At 32.4% G+C, this 21199-nt stretch overlaps 1 protein-coding gene across 2 annotated transcripts in view; it reads left to right on the top strand.

Moving 5' to 3' along the window:
• LOC143910439 (uncharacterized) overlaps window positions 1-21199 on the top strand; it is a 337502-nt gene that overhangs the window by 53842 nt on the left and 262461 nt on the right. The window lies entirely within an intron of this gene.

Raw genomic sequence — 21199 nt, 5'->3', positions numbered from 1 at the left:
TGTGAATTAGGTTGTCTGGAATTTGATTATTTTCGGTATTAAATGTATAAATTTCAAATTCACAGGCAACACAGACCGACCATATTGTAGTAAATGCATTCAGACGGTTGTTTCAATTATGATCGAAACTTTCATATGGTACAAACTTTAAAGAAATAAACATGATTGGTTGAAATTTAAAAAATAAAATGCATTTATTATTACGAATTTACTTTAATGACATTATTCACCTGAGATTTATTTTTAATTATTTACGATTCCATCTAAGCTAACATTTTTAGGAAAAGTAATTACCTACAGTTACCTTAATCCACTATATTTTTCATTTACAATTTACAATAAACGGTAAATTGAAACTCCTTGATACAACTACATACATATGAGGCTCAGCCAGAAATACTAACGTGGAAACTATCCAGTCATTTTGGATGTGTGTGGTCCATCCTAATTCCCAAATCACTGGAACTCTGGGATACTGACGGTCATCGAGGAAGTGAGAGCATCTCTACATAAATATGGAAACAGAAAATAAGAAACAGATTGGAGAATCATCCCAAAAAGCCAATGAGTTGCTAACCAGTAAAGAAGCCAAAGAGAAGGAACCTCCTAGATTTGGACCTCTAATTACACTGAGCAACAAAAAAAAATACCAGAGCGGAGACTAACTAATCTTTACTAAACTTGACCCACTGAATTCGAATGTGATAATGATTTTTGTTGGTGTGTGATCGTTTACGAGATATGAGCGTTTAAAAAAATGCGCGATTTTTACAGTTTTTTGGCTTTTGCGGTCTTTAACTCAAAATCTAGCATTGCTGTGCTCAAAGTGAGTATTGGAATCAATAGTCAGATGTTTTTTCTATTGATTGTGATATTTCATTGATTTAAAATACTTATTATATTTTTTTATCTAAACGTACTAACTCAAGCGGTAATTGCGATAGAAATGCTTTCATTCTTTTGCGCGCATTACACACTCACAGATCCAACCCGTTCACCCGTTCGGGTAAACGGGTGAATGGATGGATGATGAATGGATGTGTGTGTGCCTTGGTGTGTTTATGTATGCATTCATTATGATCGTCGTCATAGAGACTTTGACTTCTTTTCGATTCCCAACCAAATATACGTATATACATACATACATATGTACATATATACAAAATCTCTTTCGAAATTGTATATCAGAAGATAAAAATAATTAATTTTATAGACTATAATAATAATTAATTTTATAGACAATAAGAATAATATTAATTTTAATTAATTAATTATTATTTTTATATATTTAATGAACAGCATAAACCTTTTAGAGATCAAATTTATTCCGTATCACCACCTCAGTTCCCGTTACAATCCTCGGATCGGATGGCGTCACCTTTTCGCCGATTTGTCTTCCCCGACTTCCAGCTTGTATGCAAATCTGCGAGTTCCCGTGTAAACGGTAAATCACGACTTTGTATTCGCGACATGTTATCTCGAAGAAGGGAGACGCTCCTCCTGACGAGATTAGAGGGCCCACTGCTGCTGCACCGAAACGACTCAGATCGATGATGATGACCGAGGCCGATGTTGTTGATGATGATGATGATGATGACGAGTGCAAAGGGCTCCTCTGACTCTCGTTACCGAAATCGCGGTTACCAAATCCTCGAAACGAGATGATGAGTTTTGGGAATTCGGCGATTTCACTTTCTCATCTCGCGCTTTGAAACTACGTGTTGCGACGATGATGAGGTGAATTCTTGAAAAATTTGCTTCCAACTCGAATTGGATACCGATCGAATGCAATCATTACACATAACTAGTGCAGTTGAAGTCGTATTCACGGATACCAGTTGTGTAATTTTTATTTAAAAATCTCAAGAATGAGATGTCAATATTTTATTTGTACAGGTAAAAACCCATTTAAGTAAATCACATAATTTATTTATTTATTTTATTCTAAATATAATATAAATCTTCTATATATGTATATATAAAAATGAATGTCTGTGTGTATGTGTGTGTGTGTGTGTCTCGAATAGGCTGCTAAACCACTAAACCGATTACGATGAAACTTTCAGAATTTGTTGTGTGCATATCCGGGAAGATTACTGTGAAAAAAAAAACGGGAAAAAACGGGAACGGAAACGGGAAAAACGGGAATGAGTGTCATTGCAACGCAATAATTTCAAATGTGTTCGCAACCTGCGTTTTTCCGACAAATGGGAACGGGAATGAGAACGGTAACGGGAACGGGAACGGGAATTGCATGCGTTATTATGGCATTGCAACGCATGCCGGGGTTCAGCTAGTCTTATAATAAATTAACATTAAAAGAAAACAATATCAATAGAAAAAGTAGTGAAAATCTACTTATATGACAAAAAAACCTAAAACATATACATGAAAAGTAAAGATAGTAAAATAATAATATTATGGAAAAACAATGTTTGAATGGATTTTATAAACCGACCAAAATTCATACTAAATATGGTCGATGGGTCTACGTGACTAGCCAGAATGTTAAATTACAGAAAACACAAATATCGGAAGGCAAAGATCGAAAATCGAAAGATCTTAAGTCAAAAGATCAAAAAAAAAATGGTGCATGGTAAGTCATCTTAATTGTAATAGTAAGTGAAACGTAAAGGAGGTTTGTAAAAAATGGTCAGTTTATTCGTTCTAGTACCAAATATGTCCTAGTGTTAAATTACGCATTTTTCACTATTATATATATGATTAAATAGCTTTACTAATTGATGTAATACAATTGTATATCTAGTGCGCTAAAAATGTTAATAGATATTGAGGAGCGATTATATTAACTGTCTATACAGTTAATATTTGATTTGATACTATTATCAAATTAACTTATCCACTACTGTATAGCTAAATTTAATGTTTTTGCAAATAGTAATGTCAAGATCGTAAACGACAAACAGACTTTGAAATATAGCCTTATTTTACTCAAACTACATACATGGAACTACAAAGGAACATGAACAAGTCACATCAAAAACACATAACTAAAACTGTACGGTGATAATTCGTAGTGTAAAATAGTTAACTGCAAATTACTTTAAAATCATTTCAACTTTTAAGTGTTGATTGGATTATATTTCAATCCATTGTATGTATATTAATTCAATTTCCTCTAAAACAATAAACATAAACTCTCCGTTTACTGCCACGTTATATCCACTGGTCGAGATTTACAAGCGTTGTGCGTTAACATGTGTATATATGTATGTATATATGTAGGTACATAGCTTAAATCGGAATTATTAGTAGTTTCAATCATCAATTATTGCCCTACATGGTTATCGCAATTACATTTCACATCTACAATTCTAAAATCATTAATTAAACCTTATTTTCCTCCTCCTCCTCCTCCAACTACACCATATTGGTCATATAACCCAGAAAAGTTCAACCATTTTTCAACACCCAATACTTCTTATCAATTCCAGAATTTTCAAGTACATTATAAACGCATTACATACGCTTATACTGACAGATGACTTTTATTTTCAAAGCGTAGTGTTGTGAAATGTGAAGTGTTATGAGTTTGTGACCTACGCTCGCAGATAATAGTGAACAAGTTTATTACAATCTTTGCTTCTGGAATTGTAAATTGTAAGTTGACTTTAGTCGTATCCAATGGGTATACTTGGCTATTAAAATCCAGCATAAATACAAGAACACGACGTACGTGTTCATTAATTTTCCACTTTGAAACAAAAGGTAAAGATCTCCAACTGAACTTGCTCTAAACGTTGTATTTTAAACTGTAGACGAACTTGAAGCTAATAGTTTTTTAAAATATATATTTTGTTGTTTATTGGTTCGTTATCTCTAGCAAGTCAAGTACTACGTATTGCGAACTGTGCGACCTACCGGTCGTAGTATGTAATTTTATGGTGTTCCGAGATGGTTGCTCGTGGCTAGACGTGTCATAGTAGCCCACACATGGTCATGGAACAACAATAATGTCGACTGCAGTCGATAATAAATGCAATTCAATATACTCGACTCTGTTGTAATGTTTGAATGTGCATTTCACGCCAAAGCTCGACTCCAAAATAGATCAAACCTAACGATTGGATAGATTTATCGAAACAAACTTCCAGAACTTCACTCACCTTAGACAATAGTGCGGTCTTTAACTAAAAGCCATAACATTCGAGTGCAATCAGTTTGAATGTGCACTTTGGATCAATCGGTTCAATCGGTTAAATCGATCAATCGGTTGATTCGCCATATTATTGATTCACATTCAAACTCATTTGATGTAAAATTTTAATACACATAATAAAATGAAACAATACAGCTATCAATGTCAAGATTTGCCCGTATACATTCATACCTGAGTAATAATCACTTTGCATATTTATACTCTTATAAATTTCAGAAAATAAGTGGAATTTTGTTGCATCAAGCATTGTTTAATGAGATCATGTGTTAGACAATCAGTTCAATACTTGAGTTATATTTTTCATAGATTCTATAAATAGGTTTTTGAGCTCTTTTTACTATATTATGCTGTACATTTAGATTAAAATTTAGAATAATATAATACATATACTATGATTACTAACAAAATTAAATTAAAATTTTATAATAGAAAATGATCAGTAGATCAGTAGCTATTAAAATGGATATAAGATATATTGTGAACATAATTTCGTATTAATAAAAAGCATTTAAAAAAATCAAAATCAAGCATGTCGGTATTCTGCAGAATCTCTTCTATTGCGTCTGCATTTATTAATACCCCTGCTTTTTTAACACATTTCGCACATAATATTTATTTTATTTGATCCAAATACATTTTTAATTCCATTGGAAGCATCAAAAATTAAATATTGTGGATTAATCTCTAAAATACTTACCAGTAAAATACAAGCTATAGTAAACGGTGCAACATTGCACATCAGTCAAATCTTGTTTGGCGCCCTAAACGAGGGTTAGTTCGTCAAAATGTCATTCGACGAGGAAAAGCTAATTTCAGTTATATATCAATATCTCGAGTTATATGATCTCCAAAATGCAATGTAATGTAAACAAATAAATAAAGATAAAGATATAATTATATATATAAATATGTACATAATAAAATATATTAATATATTTTGATTTTTAAATGCTTTTTATTATTACTAATTTATATTCACAATACATCTTATATCTATTTTAATAGCTACTGATCTAATGATCATTTTCTATTTTACAGTTTTAATTTAATTTTGTTGGTAATCATAGTATTATATTATTCTAATGTTAATGTATAGTATAATAGGATATAGTATAATAGGTTAATGTATAGTATAATAGCTCAAAAACCTATTTACAATTCTCATAACATATCTAAAACATAATATTAATTAAAGACTCTCTAAGGTCGACGACCTAAAGCAGAGTTTAATATACGTATGAGTTTTTCATTTACTATGCATTTTAATATTTATTAAAAATTCAGCATTTATCCATACATTGAAATGCGCTCCAATCAAAGCGTCAGTCTTCGATTAAAATATCTTGACAATTTAAATACAAAATAAAACATTTAATAAAAAATGGAAATAAATTGAAATACGAGGATATGAGCGATCAATTCATTTCATTGAATTTAGCTCGCTAATATATTTAATCGTCAAAAAAGAGCACAAATCGAACGTGTTACATTCATCGCGATTGGTCTCGCTGCATCCACCGCTAATTTCCTACCATTGAACAAGTGCGAAACGCGTTCCAGAAATAAAACCCCGAGACTCCGGATGACCAATTTATATTCGATCCATTGATGTAGTAATATGCCTGCAAAGCTAGACTATGCATCCGGCAATTCACAAACCCGCCGCTTTGATGGAAATCGTCGATGCACAAAAACAATTTCCTACCGAAACGAAGCGTCCGGTCGATCCATCCAATTGTCGAGTATTCGCCGCGAATCTGTTTACCTGTTATTTAATATATATACGTCGGATGTTGGATGGGTATTTTCCAATCTTGTTTGATAATTTAAATGCATTCTTCAAGAGGATTACCGAGACGGAGAGCGACAAATGCTCGTGTAAGCTCCCACAGTTGCACGAAGTGCATCCAACTCGATTAATTTTCCGCAGTGATTTTTCCACACAATGGCCAATGCATGGAGCATTCGCGGTAAAGGTGCATTTTCGCTGTTAAAATGATATACGAAGTAGATTATTGTTGGCGAGAAGTGTCGGGTACACGACGGGAGGCAAACTGCCCATTGTAGGCAAACGTGTGGGATTTTCTTGTACAAACCAATTGAGCTGTTCAGAAAATATATTAAATTTTCCATTTGCCATTTGGTTATTTATCGGAAGTTCTTGCTTAGTTTATTTGGTTTGAATTTAAAAAAAAGTACAACACATTGAATCCATAGAGCACAATGGCGAAAAGTTTTCAAAGGTCAAGGCAGCGTTTAAAAATTACTACATACAAACCAAAAGACTGGATATTAAAATGACAGTTTTCAAAATCGCTACTCCAACACAGGTTATATAACCTAATTGAAAAAAAGAAATCAAAGAACATTTCAATTGAAAACTTTGTATGAAGTATGAAATTATTACTATACAACCGGATACCAGCGTGAAAACATTCCAGTCATTTGTATTTGAATATAATACTTTAATTGGTGGTGTAAAAAGCATCTCAGGCATATTTTACATAATAACCTGCCCTATAAAACATGAATGTTGATACTAATTTGAATAAATTGAATTTCTTAACTTATCTCTAATTTTTCAGTAAGTGTATGTATGAATGTTCATTTAATTGAAGCAAGCAAAGTATAATTTGCATGCATTGAATTATTTCAATCATGTTTAATATTAGTATACTCACAACCTCTTCTTTCTTCTATTGAAATATTCGATTCAGAATTACAAGTTTTTTTTCCTTTTATGCTGTACATATGTATAACACTAACGATAAAATAAGATAAAGTATACATAAATATTAATAAGAAAAATAATATGTAAAATGGATAATGGTCACTGGATCAATTATATGTATTGTTAACACAGTTTATAAATAATAAAAAGGATTAAAAAAATTGCAAAGGAAACAATATAGGATCATCAAAATTTTCTCAACTTTAGAAAGTACTGCTATAATTACTTTTCAGGGGGTTGTTTGCACGGTGGGTTAATATCCCGGGGGTATTTAAATGTGTTTGTTATGTGTCCAGGGGTACGTGTCCTAGAACCTCGATTTCTATTGACCTGAATGAAGTTTTGATAAAAATTACTATCCACAATATTAACATTTTTATTTATTTATTTAAAGTTTGAACCATTATAGTATTACAGGAATTTCTATCGAAATCACAGTGGTCGAAAACATAACGAAGAAAATATGTTGATACAGAAAAAAATACATATTTATACATAATACATAAAAAAAAATATCAGAAAAAGTTCAAACAATAATAGAAATAGTCATAAAACATATAATAATCATTATAAGATAAGGAAAGAATCTCTCAACAGTCAGCACCAATATATGTACATATGTACATATTATATAAGAACCAGCTGTGAAGACAAAACATCCCTGCGAAGCTCAAATAGAAGAGAGAAGATCAAAATGCCCTCATTCATCACATTCAATTATGAAAATATTAATGAGCGCAGGCTACCAGACAAATAATTTAAAATAATATCCGATAACTTACGCTCACTGAGGTGAAAATATCCCATTCAGGCACAGCAGCAACGATTTCATTGAGAAGTCGCATAGCTCTTGGAATGAGATCCATCCGATAAAGAACTGTGCGGGCAGGAGGTACAACCATCAAATGATGATGTCTACCACGCACGTAATTATTAGGAACATAAAGTCCCAACTGCTCCAGCAACGACCGACATGACGTATTACCATGTAGAAGCTGAGGAACAAAACGAATTAATGAGAAGTTTCTCCGAAGTTCATGGTAATTATATCCAAGCATGGTCAAAAGGAAGGAAATAGAGTAGATATGTATATAGGAATGATTTTTAAACGAGCCGTATGTGTGGTTGGCCAAACTGCTAGGGATAAAGTGTGGGTGGTATGCATGGGAGAGACCGGATGCGTGTTGCTATGGTCACTTGTTGGAGAACAAGCCGGACGACATGGTTATAATAAATAGATCTGACTGAATCTGCGCTTTTCACTTGGAATCCTTCACATCCGGATCCTATATGTATATGGGTAATACCCAAACTTTTTCTATATAGGAAACGAAAAAATGCTATCTGGAATTACCAAAAGATATTGGAATTAAAATCGTATTTAATATTTAACCGCGGCAACATCGTGTGATAGTTAATTAATTATAATAGGAAAAAATCGTCACAGAACATTTCCTTCACTGTTTATCAATTTTGAAACTGTTCACATTTGAACTTGTGCGGCTATAAACGTTGATACTGTAACGTACGCCGCGGATTAAGCGAATAGAATCCCAGAGACTGTGACCGTTCAAAGATTATCTGTAACGGATATCTGTTAACGGATTAACTAAATGCATACCGTGCGACTGGTATAAGTGGGTTTTAAGGATTAGCGACAAGCTAAGTGCATGAAACAATGATTGCACTTCTCATACCGTGGGAATACATATCCGAATACGTGACTATACAGTAGGTAAACAGATTAGACGTCCTGAGAGACCGTGAGACCGGTGTAAGTGGTTTTAGGGATTAGCGACAAGCTAAGTGCATGAAAGCTAAACAATGATTGCACTTCTCATACCGTGGGAATACATATCCGAATACGTGACTATACAGTAGGTAAACAGATTAGACGTCCTGAGAGATCTACCCCTTATAAGGCGGTACGTAGGCGATATCATGTCATTCTGGACTTAGCAGTGACACTGCGTGTATCTCCTGAATCATCAATAAATGCTGTGAAACGACTGTTGGCCTTTTTACTTGGATCCTCCACCCACCCCTACGCAACAATACCTTTGATTAGCACATTCAACAAAATAATAATATACATAAAAACGGACGCGATGTATGTTTGTGGGTATGTATGTGGCGGATGCGTCAACTAGTATGGAGTTTTCAGAAAAACAAATTTTAAAACATTGTGTATAGGGATGTGGCGTGACTACCGATCGTGTCGAAGAGACGACAATGTCAGAATCTCATTTCAGTGGGGCTTCTGACATGTGCTTGAACGGCGCATTAATACGCGCGCGCGCCCATAAATCACCTTACACTATATTTTCAGCCTGATGAAACATCTCAACTTCGCTGTTTCACCAGCACGGACCCTAATTTCGTTCAATATTAATAAACAAGGCAAAACGATGAAATAACAAATAGGAAAAACGCCACTACCACTTTATTTACCCGGCGATATCGTATAATGAGACACTGTGCATGAAAGACCAGCCATTGTACATTTTGTTAATTCTTTATGAGCACTTTCGCAATTTTATGCAAATTTAATTAAACTACAGTATAAATCAACTATATAAAATCAATAAAATCAAAAGAAGATTTATTTTTATATAACAAAACATAAATTCTTAACGAGATACACATACATATGTACATGTGTATCTCGTTAAGAATGGTTAAGTTTACGGCTGCTTTGCTTTCAGACTAGCATGATTTCTACCTCTTCCTTTTTGCTTTAAAATTTTGCTTGATTTTATGTCTTTCTATACTTTTTTTATACATTCTATTTATATAAATATAGGGGATTTCCAGGCAACCCCCCCTCCCCCACATATCTTGAAACACTAAAGAAGAACTAGGAATTCACTAATAGTTTTTTCCAAAAAAGCACGACTGAAGTTTTTCAAATGCACTGTAATAAGAAGTGAAAGCTAGATATTATTATTTAAATCAATTTAGTTGAATATCTAAACATATTTTTTATGAGTTTAATTAATCAAACGAATATTGTATAAACTTACTCTGATTTGTATATAAAATTTTTCAGTAGTTCATTTATGACACGAAAATCAGCAAACAATATAATATATAAACGTACATATATATACACGTAAATATTAAGAAGAAGAATTTAAAATATAAAAATTATGTTTTTGACAGTTTTATGAAAATCCAGTTGTTTAAATATGTACTTACAAATACTATCGTTGTCTGATCAAAGTTTTAATTTTAAATTGGAACTCTAAGGAGTATTTAAAATTCCAATATTGTAAATAGGTTTTTGAGCTCTTTTTCCTATTATGCTGTATATTAACATTAGAATAATATAATACAATGATTACTAACCAAATTAAATTAAATTTTAAAATAGAAAATGATCAGTAGATCAGTAGCTATTAAAATAGATATAAGATGTATTGTGAACATAGTTTCGTAATAATAAAAATCATTTAAAAATCAAAAAATTACAATTAACATACTATAGTAGAGAACCATTCCAAAAATAATTTAAAAACTTCAGCTAACTAAATAACAATTAATATTTGAATTAATGATTTATGTTTAAAAATATCGTATTAACTTATGTACAATTTTTTTTCTTTAATTTTTAAAAACATAAAAACAACTTTTTGTAACTGGAATTAGTCCATAATGATCTTATAGCACTACAAATTGAAATAAAAACATTTTCTATATTGAAAAATAAATCAAATTTAATTTAGATTTAAAAACAAATTCTCTTCAAAAACTCATATGTACAATGATACTATTGCCATCTATGCATTTTCTTATAAACAATTTTCACACTATTATAATTATGTAATTAGCACAACAAATACATTTGTTCATATGTATGTATGTACATACATATATACAATTATTGTTTACAAACTGAAAAATAATTTTTAAATGTAAAAAAAACCAGTACATAATGATAAAATCAATGCATGATAAATACATACAAATATTTCACATAAAAATTAAATAAGAAACCACTTCATCATTCCAATCGAAACAAATACACAACATAACTTACAAATATTAGCAATCAGCTCTACAGATCCCGCTTTGCATAACCTCGAGCATAATAAAAAGAGAGCAAAAAACAAAATCCTTATCAACAAATTAAACCTGCAAGAAAAAGAAACCGCCGAGCAAATCATTAAATCATCACACTGCAATCATTTAATTCCACATTGAATTTGAACAGACATTTATTTATTTACTTAACATATACGGCCGCAAGAACCATTGAGCAATAATATTATAAATAGAACAATAAAACAAAAAACAAAAAACACAATATTAATATATGAAAATAATAGAAAAAATATGAGTTTTAAAACTAATTGAATAAATAAATGAATTAATTACAACAATAAAATAAAATGCATTTAGCATTTGTATAAATCAGAAAAATGATGATGTAACAATTTTTTTAAACTACATTTGTTTACTAAAATTAAAAAAATCAAATTGGCTAAATTTATGAAGTCGGGGTAAGGTTGTAACTAGTGGCATAATTTTTGATGTGGAATAAATAGTTGCATCTGGTAACTCTACCCGGTGTATGAAAATTTATGAGGTCCACTAATTCACTACAGTCCATAACTCCGCTGAGTACACCAAACAGACATAATAAATAATTGATTATTCTCCTGTCACAAAGTTTGATCATATTCAATTTAATATACTTGTTGGTGACAGGGTCAGATTTTGTAAAAAAAAATATAATTTATATTTGTACATCAACATACACAATTGCAAATAGACACACACGTTAATAGAGTGACAATTGTGTCCAACGATAATAAGGACACCCGGTCACAGTGAGCTTTCTTTATGTTACAATATCGCCCACGATCTTCTTACTTGTATTACACGACGAGGGGAGCTTTTATGCAAAAGCCCTCTAAAGCCGTCCTCAGTCGCAATATCGTAACTCTGCAACACCAAAGGAAGGTCTCTGGTTAAACGACAATGCGACAACACAACTCTTCTTAGCATTCAGAGTGAGATCTCAAAACGCACGCGAACGCATACTAACTGCATCTCGTGACCCCCCTGTCAAATAACCAGAAACGGCTGTCGAGATACGAGAAATGTATGCAACTGGGATCTAATCAGATGTTGTATTTATGGGAAAAGGCAGTTCGTGTGATCGGAAACGATGCTGAAAGTTCAAACGCGGCGTCGGGTATTTTTATTGCAGGTACAAGGTTTCCATATTATACGACAGTAGGTATGTATTTTAAAATTTAATTTCTTTGAAATGAAACTAGGTATACGTAATTTGTGATCATTTATGTTGGTCGTATACTTTATTTTAAATTACAGTCAATTTAAATAAATTGACTGTAATTTGCCACATTATTTCGAAAACTTTTTCACTTGATGTAACAAATAAGACTATGTTCGTTTGAAAATTAAAATATCTACATACATGTACATTAAGGCCGGAGCGTGAATTTTGAATTTTCATCGATGGAACTAGTAGAAAACTATCATCGTATCAAGGGAACTTTAAATAATAAAAAATCATCGATTTTAATCATCAATGTCCTGTGTCTCCTCCAACCAATCGATTTATCTCGATGAAAATTTTGAAAAAGTGTTTTTTCATATATGTATGTATGTATGTACTCTTTTTCTAGAATAGTCAAGTATTTAAAAAAGTAAACTGTCAACAGTCATCTTTTTCAGTTTAAATGATTTTTAGTTAATTAACGAGAATTTTAATCCCCATACAAAGGGCGCCCTTTGTATGGGAATTAAAATTCTCGCACTCGCAGTGATTTTTTTTCAGAAAATCGTCATTTTTTATGTTCCTGCGACTATTTTGAAAAAAGTCATTAAAAGATTCCTCGAGTATATGTCTTTAATTTGAACACAAAAAAATTGAAACAATTAAGAAATTTATGAAATGTAAGGCAGCTTAAATGAATTTGCGTCAAAATAAGTCATTTTAACCTCCTTATATTTTATAAGTTCGTAAACTTTTTGGATACTTTTGTGTTCAAATTAAAGGTTCAATGAAGCTCTCAGCGACTTTTATTTTCAAAATAATCATGAAAAAAGCACCCATTGCGAACCATTCTCGTCATCAGCGAAAACTAATCATAAATGATTCAACAACAAAAATAAACTATTCTAGAAAAACAGATGTATGAAAAAAAATACTTATTTCGATATTTTCGTTGAGATAAATCCCTTGGAGGCATAGAACAGTTTTTAAAATCGATGATTTTTTTTATTTAACCTTCCTTTGAAACCAACGAAGGGCACCACAGGCCAACTTTTTGAAACCAGTAGCGTACAAAAATCGAAATAAAAATTAAATTTAAATTAAATATGAAAATTAAAAATATTATTACTATATTAAAATTAAATTCAAATATCAAAATAAAATTATAATTATTATATTAAAATTCAAATTAAATATTGAAAGTTTAATTTACACAATTTAAATAAATTTTCGAGATTGAGCTAAAATTAGATCATCAACAATCATATACAGGTAGTCCTCGACTTTGACTTTGAAGATACGCACTGCGATCGAAAAAAAATCAAAGAATAATTTTTTTAACTGTTCGCATATGACAGTGTATCATGTAATAGTATGCGTATTCGTTCGTTCTTCATATAATCCGCCATCTCGTCGATATCAAAGGGTTTTTTTGTTCTTTACTTGTTTCTCTCGTCGAAATTACTATATTTTATCGGAATTATCGGAAGGATGGATAACAAAGGTCAAGATTAGTTTCGAGCGAGCGAGTGTTCAATTTAGACGTGGTCGCTATCTGTCGTATATACTTTACTGGGTAATTGGATTATTAGTCACATTGCGATCGCCCAAAAGACAATTTTGCCATGAAAATCGCGAATACGGAATATTTGGCACTCGAGTTCTCGTTAGTATGACAGTTCTCGTTAGTAGGATGGACTTTTCAGCTGCCAGATGTTCCTTTATAGAGATTTTAGTGACTTTTGGGCGAGCGATTTATGACTAGTCACCGGACCCAGAAGGTGCCACGTATTGTTCAAATGTTGTAAATGCATCGTTAAAGGTTTGCCGAACCTTTTTTACAAAGGATTTACAACAATGGAACAATGGATAGCACTGTATATCCATTGTTGATATAGTATTTATGACCAATAATCACCGAACCACTTTACTGTGGTGCGCAATAAATGAAGACTGGAGTTATGATATGGAGTTTCTTGCTTTCAATTTCAATTGAATTGCTTTCAATGCTTCTTGAGCCGGAACGGACTACTACAATAATAATGACGTGTATGTATACATTTACATATATACACAACTTTTTAAGAAAAAGCAAACTCTCAAAACGAATTTATGCGAACAGAGGAACTTTTGATTGCGATGAAAATGAACTTGTCAAATTGGGCACTTGGCACAGAGAAAATGAACGAGATCCTTGAGAACGACTTCTATACTTCCATTACCAAATATACCACGAAGAGCTGCTTGTAGCAATGAGCAAATACGCAATGAATTTGCGGAATATTTTTCTTGTTGATGAACTGAAAATTTGAAAAATGATTACCGATTTATTTATATTTTATTTTATTTAATTTATACCAGGAAGGCCTAACAGGTAAACCCAATGTGCCTTCCTGGCCAAAGACAATTACATAAACATATACACTATCCATATGTTCACAAATACTTACACGCATACACAAATACACATACATACATACGTATATACACACATACACATATACATATATGTGTATACACATATATATACATATACATATACATACATACATGTACATATACATATACATACATACATACACATACAAAATACATACATCCATATATGTACATACACACATTATAAATGCATATACACATGAACACATAAATAAAGACAAACTATCCATATATACATATATAAAAATAAAAAATATCATACATATATAAATAAAGATAAAACCAACATACATACATAGACATTATGCTAAATAATAATATTAAAAAATGAAAACAACATGTGTAAATATGTTACTAGAAGTCATTTAAAATATGCTGCTTGACAGAACTGTATGATGCAGTAAAAACATCAAGGCTCCCTGAAAGCTGGTTAAGTAATCGAATGGCTCTTGAAAGGGGTGAGTCATCAAGCACATTAGTTCTGGCCCGAATTGGCAGAAAAAGAGTTCTTGAGCGAGATTCTATCAGTTTCCCAAGTACCCAAAGGTTACACAGAACTTCAGGAAGATGACATTCACCCCTTAGAACTTTCAGAAAAAGCTTACCAAGTTGATTGTTTCTACATGAAGCTAAGGAGTCAAAGCCCAAGGAGCCCATGACAAACTTACTGGGAAATAAGTAGGGATAGCGCCCAAACTCTCTCATATAGAGATATGTAATTCACGACCAATCTTCTGAAGATCTTCAAGCCGTACACCAGAAATAAATAGACAGGTGACCCACTTACCACAACCCCCCTACCAATATCGTGATTAAAGTTCACTGAAGCTTTTTAACCGAACGTACGATGACGAGTATAAAAAACAGTCAGATAGTGATTGCAGCATAGTCGTGCACCATCTGACCGTTAACCCTGCGCCCCGTTTTACCCGTTGCCGCAACTCCACGGTTTCGGCGATGCACTTTCGCACAATGCACCGGCTATGTGCAAAGCCATACCTGTACACGTGTATATGTATGTGTGTATAAATAAATAATTACAGAGTTGTCCCCATGCACCGCAGGTCGGTCACGACAGCCACTATCCCATGGCGCGCGTCCGTTTTTTGCCCTGAATTTGTCCCACTTCCTCGCTGCTTATCTGCGATTCATCATAGGGAAGTTGGTCCTGACCGCAGGTGAGGTCAACCTGTCAAACCGCAAAGTCGAAAACCTCATCGCAATAATTAAATATTCAGACGGACACTATAAAATGCTAGATTCCCCGACCGCAAGTTTAAATTTGAAACGATACAAAGTTCTTTTGTGGCTCTGAATTTGTTGATGTAAGATGAGGCCGTTGCTGATTGGAAACATTGTACATAAAGTGACTGTTAAAAAACAAGCGTGAATGTTACAATGTAAAGTGACACTTTGGCGAATGAAATACAACATGCTTACAAAGTATTGCTGATTGTACCTCTATTCAATGAACTCTCTGAAGATTTTTACATATGTTTGTACATACATATATGCGAAGTATCAATAGATGTTTTGTGTTCATAAGACGAATTGTTTTCCTACAAAACATCAATTAGACCTATGTAGGTATCATCACCACTTGTGACCTAAAATGGTCCTCTCATATTAACCATAGTGTGAACAAATATTACTCATTATTTTTGTATGTAATAAAACGATTATTCAATTTTCTGAACTTAACTATATTATCAAAAATACATAAAGCTTTTATCAGACCTAAACTAGAATACGCTTTAAGCATATGGAATCCTCATTAAAAAAAATAGATTGCACGTATCGAAAGGGTTCAAAGGAGAATTACAAAGATTCTTTCCGAACTCAATTCACTTTCTTATAAAGTAAAAGAAAGATTTTGATTTTTTAAATGCTTTTTATTATTACGAAATTATGTTCACAATACATCTTATATCTATTTTAATAGCTACTGATCTACTGATCATTTTCTATTTTACAATTTAATTTAATTTGGTTATTAATCACAGTATTATATTATTCTAATGTTAATCTAAAGCATAATAGGAAAAAGAGCTCAAAAACCTATTTACAATCCTTATAAATGTTCATAATACATCTAATACATAATATTAATTAAAGACTCTCTATAGTCGATGACCTAAAGCAGATTGTGTTTAGGTAATCTGTGTTTATACCTGAAGGGTATAGATATTTTGTTGTAATCACCGAGACTCTTCACAAGTGTGTTAGTATGGTTATTAGTGATTCTGTCATAGAATCTACTGGTTAGTTTGTTAGTAATGTCTGTAACAAACGGAATATTATATATGGCATGCAGTTTTTTCAGGTTAGTATATATGAAAGAAAGATTGAAAAGAATGAATCTCACTAAACTGGAGATGAGAAGTGCAAAAGGCGACTTAATCGAAATCTTTAAAATACTAAATAGTCATTATAAATATCAAATGTCCAATCTTATCAAATTTAACGAAAACACTCACCTCAGAGGTCACTCGCTTAGATGGCAACCCTAGTCTAACGACACAATATCCACGACAAAATGATTACGCGACATAATGCTCACGGATAAAACGCTAAAGTAAGCATGTTGATCGTTATAATTATTTTTTACAGTGTCAATTGTAAATGATTTGTACTTTTGTAAATGAGTGCAATGTGGTATTGTTCGAAAAATAGTACATTGAAAAGTGTTGGATATCTTATTTGGATGTATGTATGTATGTGAACGTACATTAAACATTATGTAGTTTATTTATGTACAATTGACACTGTAAAAATAATTATAACGACCAACATTTTTAATTTAGTGTACCTTCTCAAAAGAAGAAAAAATCATTTTGTCCGTGGCCAGTTGTGCCGTTGAACGTTTCGTCGTGATACCCTTTAATATTCTCTCGAGTACCATTCAAGTGCCTCTTTCTTCCATTCATCGTCCATTCTTTTAGCTGCATGACCCACCCGTTGCTATTTCAATCTTTTCTCTCTTTCCACTATGTCATCTTTCCATGTCATTCTCACCTCCCCGTTATTCCGAGCATACAGCGTTTCATACCTCTTTGTACTGGGCATAGTTTGAATCACATAAAATATAATATAAAGTGATACAGTAGATGATTTACAAATATTTCATAGTAGAATTGATTACAATAGTAGAATTGATGATGTACATACGTTAAAATATATGCAAAAGATTAAGTTTCAGTTTGTCTAATTTCAAATTGCGATTTTATTCTAAATGTGATGTCATCAAATATTACTATCAAAACGTTAATTAATTTGCTACCAAAATGATAACAGTTAAAGCTTTGAAGCCTCTGAAGAAATACCCTTTGATATTTGCGCGAGGGAGAAGGTCAAGTTATTGGAACATCACCGATCACTATCTATGCGGATATCTTCGCAAAGGCATCGTACAATGTTAAAGATCGATATACATATAATAATGCTTATAATATGTACCATTGTGTACGCTGACAGTTTGAGAAACACCGCGGGATGTTGGCGAAATATGCGAGAACAACAACTAACAACAAACGCATAAAAAAACATCGATTGCAATCCAATGCGGTACTCGTTTCTGACACTGACAAAACAACACTATTGTTGCTCAGTAATTGTTCGAATGGAGCTGGCGGTCTCCGTTCAACTTTCACCGACTGCTATTAGATGAGTAATAAAGTACGTGAGCTTTTTCTAGAAACGTTCCTCTTCCTCGTCGATCAACGCAAATTTTAAACACATCAAAATGATAGAAAGTATGCCAGAGAGATACATACATGTGTACTCTACAAAGCCATTAAGAAGAAAATAATCTACTTGATACATATGTATATCCAATTGGATCGAACACATTCAATTTTAGAAGGATGTTTCTTGATTTTTTCATAATTAAATAATAGTTATACTGCAAAATATAATATGTAGTCTTAAATTTATATACCGAAAGAATTCAAACTTCTGAAACTGCTTTTAAGAAGTGTTCACTTTCTATTATACATATGTACCTATGCTACATAAATGGTAATAGATTTCACACTAAGCAACTTCATCGTGAGAAATTTGTATACTAGTGTGTGACCTCTTGGAAAGGGACTCGCTTACCTACTTTTCCAACAGATCCGTACAAAATTATTCTGTGAGTATGAAGTATTTTTTCACAATCAAAGTCAAACAAATTTTAATATAAAACAACTACCAGAATTTGAAATCTGACTATTTTTTTTATTTTGTTTTTAAACAGAGGCGTCATTTGATGGCTTAGGGGGAATGTTCCCATCCTAGATTGAACTGGGAACGCCTTTCCTTGGCTAAAACTCACGAGGACTAAAAAAAACACGTACCACGTGCCTCTCAGTGTGTTTTCGCCCTTAAAGTCGGCGATATTTGATTTTTTATTTCATAGAGCATGAACACTCGCCTTTAAAGATCGCTCCAAAGCGACAAGTGCACTTATACAGATACAATACAATCAATCAATATAAGGTACATAAGCATTTTATACAATGCGAATTCATACAAACATCCACAGTGACATTTATAGAGAATTTTTCGCAGCATTTTATAATCAAATTGGCGAACCTCAAGACCCTGAAAAACTTGAGATTAGCAAGAGAGGGAAGGAGACGCTAATTTTACAAGAACCTTTTCAATGGAAAACATAAAAATTGGAATATTCTAATAAGAAACGTCACAAACCAAGATCTAGCCAGTAGTGGGACTCTGGTGGGACTCGAACCTGTGACCACTCTGCTCGAAAGTATAATATGCTAACAACTAGTCCACTGGTTAAACAGAAGCAATACAAATAAGTCATAATAATGATAATCCCCATTTGTAACCGAGGGGAAGATACATTGTAACATTGTAGTTTAACGGTTGTAATCGCCAAGACAATTCATTGGTAATTCTGTCGAGACATCGGTCATTGTTGCTTCTGTCTATTTCATATTTATTTATTTGTTTATTATTTAACAGGCGGCAAACCCGATAGACCCAGGGGGTTTAATTTATACATTCATATATGTAAATTAAATGAGAAAAAAGTAAAATACATTCAAAATGACAATATTAAAATAAAAATAATAGAGAAAAAAGTAAACAAGAAACATAAATAAGATATTGGGAAAGAAGAAATACAGAAATCCTTTAAGTTTAAGATATACATCAAGCTAATTCTTAAACTATATTTATCGGAAATTACAATATTATTGGGAAGACTATACCAAACTGAAACCACTCTGTTAGAAGAGAAGGAATCTCTGATCAATTTATTAGATTTTTCTTTTTGGAGTCTAAGCGAATGACCTCTGAGGTGAGTGTTTTCGTTGAATGTAATAAGATTGGACATTTGACATTTATAATGATTATTTAGTATAATAAAGACTTCGATTAAGTCGCCTCTTATTCTTCTCGTCTCCAGTGTAGTGAGATTCATTCTTTTCAATCTTTCATTATAAGAAAGTGAATTATGTAGGTTCAGAAGGAATCTTTGTAATTCTCCTATGAACTCTTTCGATACATGTAACATATATTTTAAAATGAGGATTCCATATGCTAAAGAGTATACTAGTTTAGTTCTGATAAAAGTTTTGTATATTTTTGATAATATAGTTATGTAAGTTCAGAAAATTTAATACACGTTTTATTACCATTTTAGAGGACCATTTTAGGTTGCAAGTGGTGATGATATCTACATACATATGTAGGTCTAATTGATGTTGGACGCAATTGATGAAATGGTTGTTTATTTTGTAGGAAAACAATTTGTCTTGTGATCACAAAACATCTATTGATACTTCGCATATATGTACGTATGTACATATTTAATAAGATTGGACATATGACATTTATAATGATTATTTAGTATTTTAAAGACTTCGATTACTATTTTAATGTATACAATGTACATATAGCCAGCAGTTTGGCTTAGTGATAGCGTATATATTTAGCATCACTGAGGTCATAGGTTCGTGTCCTCGCCACTGCTGGTTAGATTTGGGGGTTTTGTGACTCCAAATCGATCGTTTCTCTATCAGAGTTTGCCAATTTTATCTGATCATTGCTGAAACGGTTCCTGAAAATTGGTATTAAAAAATCTAATCCTGTTGTCACAAAAGTAGTAATCTGAAATCCATAGATGTCACTATGATTATTATTTCTGATTAATTGTTATATTCTATATATTCTGATTGTATATGTATGTATTACTGTATTTCTGATTTCTGATTGTTTATGTATTTCATTAACGTACACCCGTCGCATTGGAGCAAATCTGTAATGGCGAGTGTGTATTGATTTGTGACAATAAAATAAAATAAAATATGTATATACCCAGTACATATGTACATTTTATAAAGATGCGTTGATAGAGGTTAAGGTCATCCCTTTTATGGAGTCGGCAGTCATCAACGGGCCGACAAAGACCATGTGTCTGATCTCACGTGTGACTCTTCCGTCATCATCAAATACGCCGGGAATCATCAGGGAGAGCTTTCGATGGACTGTGGCGATAAACCTCCAGGCTAATCTGCATGGAGCGAGAAGGAGCAAGGAGAACCATGAGCTCGTAAACTGCTCGCGAGTCCATATCTCCTTTTTGGTACGG

Source organism: Arctopsyche grandis, chromosome 4, assembly GCF_051622035.1.
Source record: "Arctopsyche grandis isolate Sample6627 chromosome 4, ASM5162203v2, whole genome shotgun sequence".
Classification (NCBI taxonomy): Eukaryota; Metazoa; Arthropoda; class Insecta; order Trichoptera; family Hydropsychidae; genus Arctopsyche; species Arctopsyche grandis.
This window is presented reverse-complemented; position numbering and strand designations above follow the sequence as displayed.